The sequence below is a fragment of the Gavialis gangeticus genome, unplaced genomic scaffold, assembly GCF_001723915.1.
Source record: "Gavialis gangeticus isolate Ggan-Ray unplaced genomic scaffold, GavGan_comp1, whole genome shotgun sequence".
NCBI classification, from domain to species: domain Eukaryota; kingdom Metazoa; phylum Chordata; order Crocodylia; family Gavialidae; genus Gavialis; species Gavialis gangeticus.
The window spans coordinates 121,596,290-121,602,991 of NW_017729025.1; the positions used below are offsets into that span (position 1 = coordinate 121,596,290).

Sequence of the window (6,702 nt, forward strand, 5' to 3'; positions counted from 1 at the left end):
CCGCCCAAACGCTAGCATCTGTAGCCGGATCCCTGGCTCCTCATATTGGGATCCCGCACCTTGAAGCCATTATATCTCCTTGTCTTAACTCTCCACTAGTGGTGTAAGGAAATGCCCACGGATGCCACACATAAATCATCCTCTATGCCCACATAGAAAAGGTGAATGAGAGAAGAACATGACAGAGCCCTCAGCGCTGAGCACTCAGCTCCCCGGCTCCAAGTTCGTTAAACGCAGCCTTTGCATCGCAGCTTTAAATCAAAGATCCTTTCCATTAAAGTTACACCGTCTAAAAACAGCATTCCCCCGGCCTTTGTGGGTCCTATTCTTTGGTGTATTAAGTACTAGAAAGCTGAGCCATGATACTGGATCCTGTTGTTAAGCAACATCTCAAGCATTTTTTTGCAGTCATAAAAAGAGGATTTTTATTGGTACTCACCATTGCTTCTTTGCTGTCCTGGAGACAGAAGTGTCTTAAAATCCAGTCTCTCCAACAGATGCTGGAAGGTAATGTGTCTTGTTTGAAGTCATCATGTGAGAACTTCTGCTTTGCTCAGTGAATCGCCCACCACTTGGTGTGACTTATGAATCTAATAACCCTTTGCAATATCCGCAAGCTTAAACTCTCCACCACCTTGGTGACTACAGAAGACAGAAAGCAACTGGCAGGGATTTTTAAAAACCTATAGATTTACGCAAACGCCTTAGCTCAGTCACGTTTCCCTTTGAGTTCTTACGTGGTCTTAATGAATGAGAGAGGTTACCAATGATTACCAACTATCATGGTATAAAACGTGATTCTCACCGCCTCCCAGTAAATGGGGAGTGGGACAGAAAGTTCCCGGGAAAAAGTCTTTCCTGGACACTCTCTATATAATAAACTCAGACTCCAGATCACTTTCCTACCACCTCTTGGCTCGCATCTGGGGGCTGTGCAAGATGAGCTGGCTCTGGAGAGTTGCACTGGTGGCAGGTAAGGAAGCATTTGGCTTTTGAATGTCACGTTCCCTCTAACTATCACAGAAAGTACTCTAGGGACTTGTTGCAGACTAGCTCCTGCAGACAGTAGCCGCCAGAGGAAAATGTACAGCTGGAGATCCCTTTGAAACTCTCGTCATTGACAAAAAGAGAACTTCAGAATAAACTTTTCCTCCCCCATCCTCATTTTTGACATGGGTAATAGACGTGTGCGATTTAACCCGAGGATTTCTGGCTGAGTTGATTCGGATGCCAGGACTTTACAAGGAGGGGGTTAGGCTGGGGCTCCCCCCCCCCAATCCCCCCCGGTCAAGACACATTCTTGAGTATTTATCAGTCAGTAAAGGGACCACACCAGTTGCAAACAAAAGTATGGAGAATTCAGCCTCCGTCTAGTGACGGAGGCTGGATGAAGTTATGGCTGCGTCCTGGAGACCCTAATGGCTTTATTGCCTCGAAAATGTGAGTAGCGGCACTCGCGTAGCCAACTTGGCGTCTTGAGCTGGGAGACACCCCAATCGGCACTCGGAGCCAGCTCCCTGGCATTGCCCAGTGAAACATCTCTGCATCACTCAGTGTCTCCTCTTCCAGTAAATTGATTATCTGCAGTTTAGTTAATCCAATTATGTATATTGTTTGAAATCAGGATTACTGAGCGTGGTGAGCCTGAACACAGACAGGCTGGTGGCTATCTATCAAGAAGCTCCCAGAGCAGGATGGGAGCTAGATTACAAGCTGTAGTGAAAAGGTATGCAAGCATCAAGGCTAATGGGCAACAGATTGATACAGTTTAAAAGCGAAGGGAACAGCAACTAGAAATGACTACGCCGATCTCCAAGCAGGAGGACGGACAGCTGTTTAAGAACCAACTGTAGATGCGGCGGTGACACGTGCTAGCACGCCAACAAGTACCCTCTTTCCACCGGCACTGCTCCGTGTCACCCTCAGCACTGCAGGGAGAGCTCAGCAGGTGAGATCACACTAGACTAATTTAAAAAAATCGTCATGAAGGTATATCGCACCCTATAGAGTTTTAAGAGCACAGTATTGTTTGGCATGAACCCAGGGAATACATTCAGTAGCGATATTAATTCACTTGCCACTTGTTGGCTCCTGTAACAATATATAAGTACTACTTTGTTGCCATTGGTCACTCTGGTACTGCAAAACGAATCCAGCTGCAGATCCTGTCGATAAGCTGTCGTGCCTGCAAAAGTGCCCACTGTAGATTCAAACTCTTACATCTTTTTAAGCAAAACTAGCCTAATTGGTAAGCTGCAAATTCAATGTGATTTGTACCTGGGTAAACAGAGCAGTCAACTTGTTGCATAGCATCTAGATGTTATTTTTATTTATTTCTTTATTGAAGGGTAGAACCCTTGTTACGATATTCGATCACATAAAATATCAGGCTATGAATCACTCTGTATAACAGCTTGATTAAGCTGTAGTTTCTCTCTAGCAGCATACCAAGACCAGCTCTCATTTCTATAAAGACTGGCATGTATTAAAGTTTCATTATCCCCCTCCCTCCCATTCCTACACCTGTTATTTATTTATTTATGTATTTATTTAGTGACTTCCTATCCTGGATCACATAAAGCAGGAGGAAAAGAAAGACAGAATTAAAAAAGCTTAAATATCTGCAGGTCTTCCTCACAACGATAGCTTGGATGAACAGTTCCTCTATTTGGAGGGGTACTTGTGGCACACTGCAATCTGTTCTAGCTGAAATTGGTGATCAGTAGACTATCTTGCCTTCAGATGTTGTCCTTTAATACTACAGGATACATAGGTGTTAATTTGATCAAAGGTTCATCAGGCCTCCTCCATGCTTCTCATTATGGAGCATTATTTTAATTCTCCTTAGTCTTTTTTGTGACCCTCCCCCCAAGCTCTTAAAGCTACTGATGAAACAGCACTTACCTCTGTCTCTTCCAGCAAACAGCCTCTTCCATGACAACCATCTATGTTGATCCATGGAATAACCAGCAGATGCTGCCCTAAGACTGGTACAGCTGGCACCTTCCCTCCTCTACTGTCCTGGGTACAAGCTATTGGGGAAAAACTAAAGGGTCTCTGAAACTTCCCAGAATAGTGGTTCTAAGCCCCTTCATTAACAGCCACTTGCAATGTTTTTGCTTAACATGCAACCAGAAAGAGCCATTCTAAAGTCACATGACTCCATCCATTACCATCAAAAGAGAAGTGCAAATTGCCAAAGAAAGAAAGAACACCAGCTTAATCACTGGGGCAAATGAAACTAAAAAAGAGCATGGACTAACACCCTAGCATCAACTCTTCCTGTAAGAATCCCTAAAGGGAATAGATTTGGTCATAGCAGTGTTTCAGTCATTTATACTTTAATTTATTGTGGCAAGCTAATGAAGTATGACCCCTGATTTACATGCACACAGATACTCATATAAGAAGAATTTTTGATATATCAGTGTAGTTCACTGATTTAAACTGAGATGTGCTGATTTGCACTAGCTGAGAGTTTGACCCACTCTCTGGGCCAGCTTATACACAGGGTAAATGAAGGCAGGATTTAGTCAACACTGCTTCAGCTCCCAAGAAATCAGGATGGATTACACAATGTCATCTGGGCAACAGTGAGACTGTTATTAAAATATATAAAAGAACAAAAGATCATTGATGGAATCATTAGAGATTCTAAAAGACAAGAGGAATTATTTAGTGACAGTGGAGGAGGAGAGAGGAGAAGATAATACAGAGCAATACATTATTTGCCATCACCAGGGAAATATTGGCCCACAATACTCTGTTGTGCACTTTCCTTAGATGAGGGACAAGAGAGAAGAATTTATAACAAGTCAGTGGAAACTGGCGGGGCATAGGGGATCAGACTAGCATCACCTCAGATGTAGGAGTATCTCTGATAAGAGAATTTATAAAAAAAAAAAAAAAATTCTGTTGCAAGGGTAATAACTAACATATTCCTCTGTATTCCATTAGGTTTAGCAAAAATAAACTCATAGAACAGCAGAACCTGGACAAATCTATACAAACTCATAATGAAGAGGTGTATGATCATAACACTGGAATGTCTTCTCCCTATCTAAAGCACATCCTACTTGCTATATAAAGGTGGTTTGTAAGCATATTACAGTGCATGTCTCTTATTCCCATTACTTCCACTCTGGACTTTTTCTATTAACACCAAAAGTCCAAAACCTGAGAACATGTGTTTATCTAACTTGACTTTAATAGGGTTATTTGCTTACATAAAATTATCTGCATGCATAACTATTTTTAAGATGGGCCAAATTATGTCACCTAGCAGGTAGCACTCTTATGGGTTGATTCATATAAACCCTTCACCTTCATCATACAGGAAGCTAACATACTAATACAACACTAAAAACATCTTAAGTGTGACAATGAAACTGTGCAGCCTGTTCAACCAATCAGTCAAACAAAGAAAAATCCTAAATGAGGTGTACTAGCTTATTACCTAGCTTAATGTATCAGTTGAAACAAGAGGTTCCCATCCCTTGCCTCTCTGATTAGTACATGCTTGAAAGATTCTAGCAAAGCTGCACAAGTGTCCTGGTTGCTAGATAATAAACAAGCACAGGTTGATAGCCATGTATTAGAAACTGATTGCCAGTTTAGATGGTCACATGAAGAAGTAAACCAAAATTAGAAGGAACAATCCATACTGAACTAGCTGATAATGATATATTTGGCAACTTGTATGTGTTTACTGGGGGAAAACAGGTTTGTTGTCTTAAAACTGAAAGAGTATCACAGCACTGCTTTTGTGAAATATTTTTACCAATCTTTTTACAAGCCAAAAACTAATGACATATTTGACAGGAAAGAAAAAATTTTGATGACATGGCTTGCTTTGCCAAAGAACTAAATAGAAAGAAGACAGAAAAAGCCTATCAGCTAACATTGTCTCCTCCCCCATTTTGATTCAGGATTGTTTTAATATCCTGCTACTTAGCTGAAACATTTTCCTTATTTTATCCAATTGCCTGTAGTTATACCTTCTTGTACTAGGCAGAGCAGGATTGTACCTTGTAGACTACCTCCTTTGGAGAGGCACGAGCTTTTGTAGGCTACAGCCTACTTTGTCAGATACTATGACAAAGTAGACTGTAACCAATGAAAGCTCATGACTCTCTGAAGGAGTTAGTCTCTAAGGTGCTGCAGTGCCCTGTTTTCTGCCTAACTTCATACAAGCACAGCTAACTGCCTTTCTCTCTTTGTGTTAGTTAAATAATTTCTTTCTTTCCTCATTTACACTCTTCAGATATCAGCAGCCTTATAGTTAAGGATGACAGAACTATCTTTACTAAGAGATGCCTCTTTTACTTCCCTTTTTTGGAAAAGTACTTTGACTTAACAGTGATTTACATTAAAGGCAAAAGAAAAGACTTCTGCAATGGCTGCAACAGCTTCATTAAACTTGTTTTGAATGATGGGTTTTTAGAAATTCCTTTAATTAAAAAAATATGACTTGTGTCCAGTGCTTTTTTGCCTTTATCTTAAACCTGGCTCTATTTCTACTTCAACTTTTTGTACACTTGTCTCCTTCAAAACTCTTGTAAGCTGTCTTTGAAGAGACTAGACTGTAGCAAGGACAATTATTTTTTGCTGGATAGTTTGGGGCTATATATACTCTGATTTTAAGAGTTGTGGGGCTTGTTTTTGTTCCTGGTTTTATCAAGGTAGGCTTTTTCTTCCCACTGATTTCATTTAGAATGAGCTCTGACCCATATCTCTGCATGTATGAGAATGCTGGCTCCTGTTGTCCAGTAGTAGCTTAGAAAGAAGATAGGGTGTCATTTGGTACTTGATAGAGCACTTATTTTAGGGTATACACAGACTTTGTCTTTGGAGAGGGATCACCTGCGCTGGGATGTGTTTGCTTGGGTTTCACGGTGGCAAAAGAACAATATCTGTTTGCAGCCCTAGAGGTCTTTTAGGTCATGCAGTAGTGCCTTGTGTTTTGGGAGCTGTCAGATTGTGGCTCTGGTACAGATTCTTCAGGGTTATGGAGTTGGGCATGGAAAGATGGTGATAGTTAAGCTACCATTCCATGGCAAGATTGATTTGATTCCATATGGAACTTCAAATAAATAAGAACAATCCTTGTGTTTTTTATATTTTTAGCTTTTAATCACAACTCAAATATTTCTGAACTTCTTGGTTTAATACACACACATATTTTTGCAACTGAAAATATCTATAAAAGTTTATTTTGAATTTTTTTGTGAAGTATTGAAAGTTTCTTTATAGTCTTCAACATGTCCAAAACAATAATATCCTGGTGGCCCCCAAGGTAGTAGACTGTGCCCCCTTTGGGTCATAGTATGCCAGCGAGACTTGTAACCTAGTGCTCTTTTGAATGATAGATATGGAATCCTGCCCTGCTGTTGCATGAAGGATTAAATAAGCTCCCTGTATCCTATTACACTTCTAGGGTAGCCACCCAACAGAGTACTAGTTTTTGTTCAATGTTTTCTTTCCCTATAATCTATTCTGTCCCATTGTGTCCATCTTTTCAATACTCTCCATACAGAGTTAGCAGCCTTTATTCTCTGACTCCTTTTATCCTTGGAATAGTTTCCTTTTCTGCATTAGCCTATTGTTCTTAAAACCATCCCAATTATGTACATTCCACCCTTCTACCAGACGCATGAAAATCATCAAGAGCTTTAATCCCACTCAGATACTAAACACCCCCCC

At 40.6% G+C, this 6,702-nt stretch overlaps 1 long non-coding RNA gene across 1 annotated transcript in view; it reads left to right on the plus strand.

Moving 5' to 3' along the window:
- The first annotated feature begins 2,146 nt into the window (after positions 1-2,146).
- Positions 2,147-6,702, plus strand: part of LOC109299494 — a 16,398-nt gene continuing 11,842 nt past the window's right edge. The window contains exon 1 of the long non-coding RNA XR_002097892.1: positions 2,147-2,248. This is a non-coding gene — a long non-coding RNA (uncharacterized LOC109299494). The remainder of the gene's footprint in view (positions 2,249-6,702) is intronic.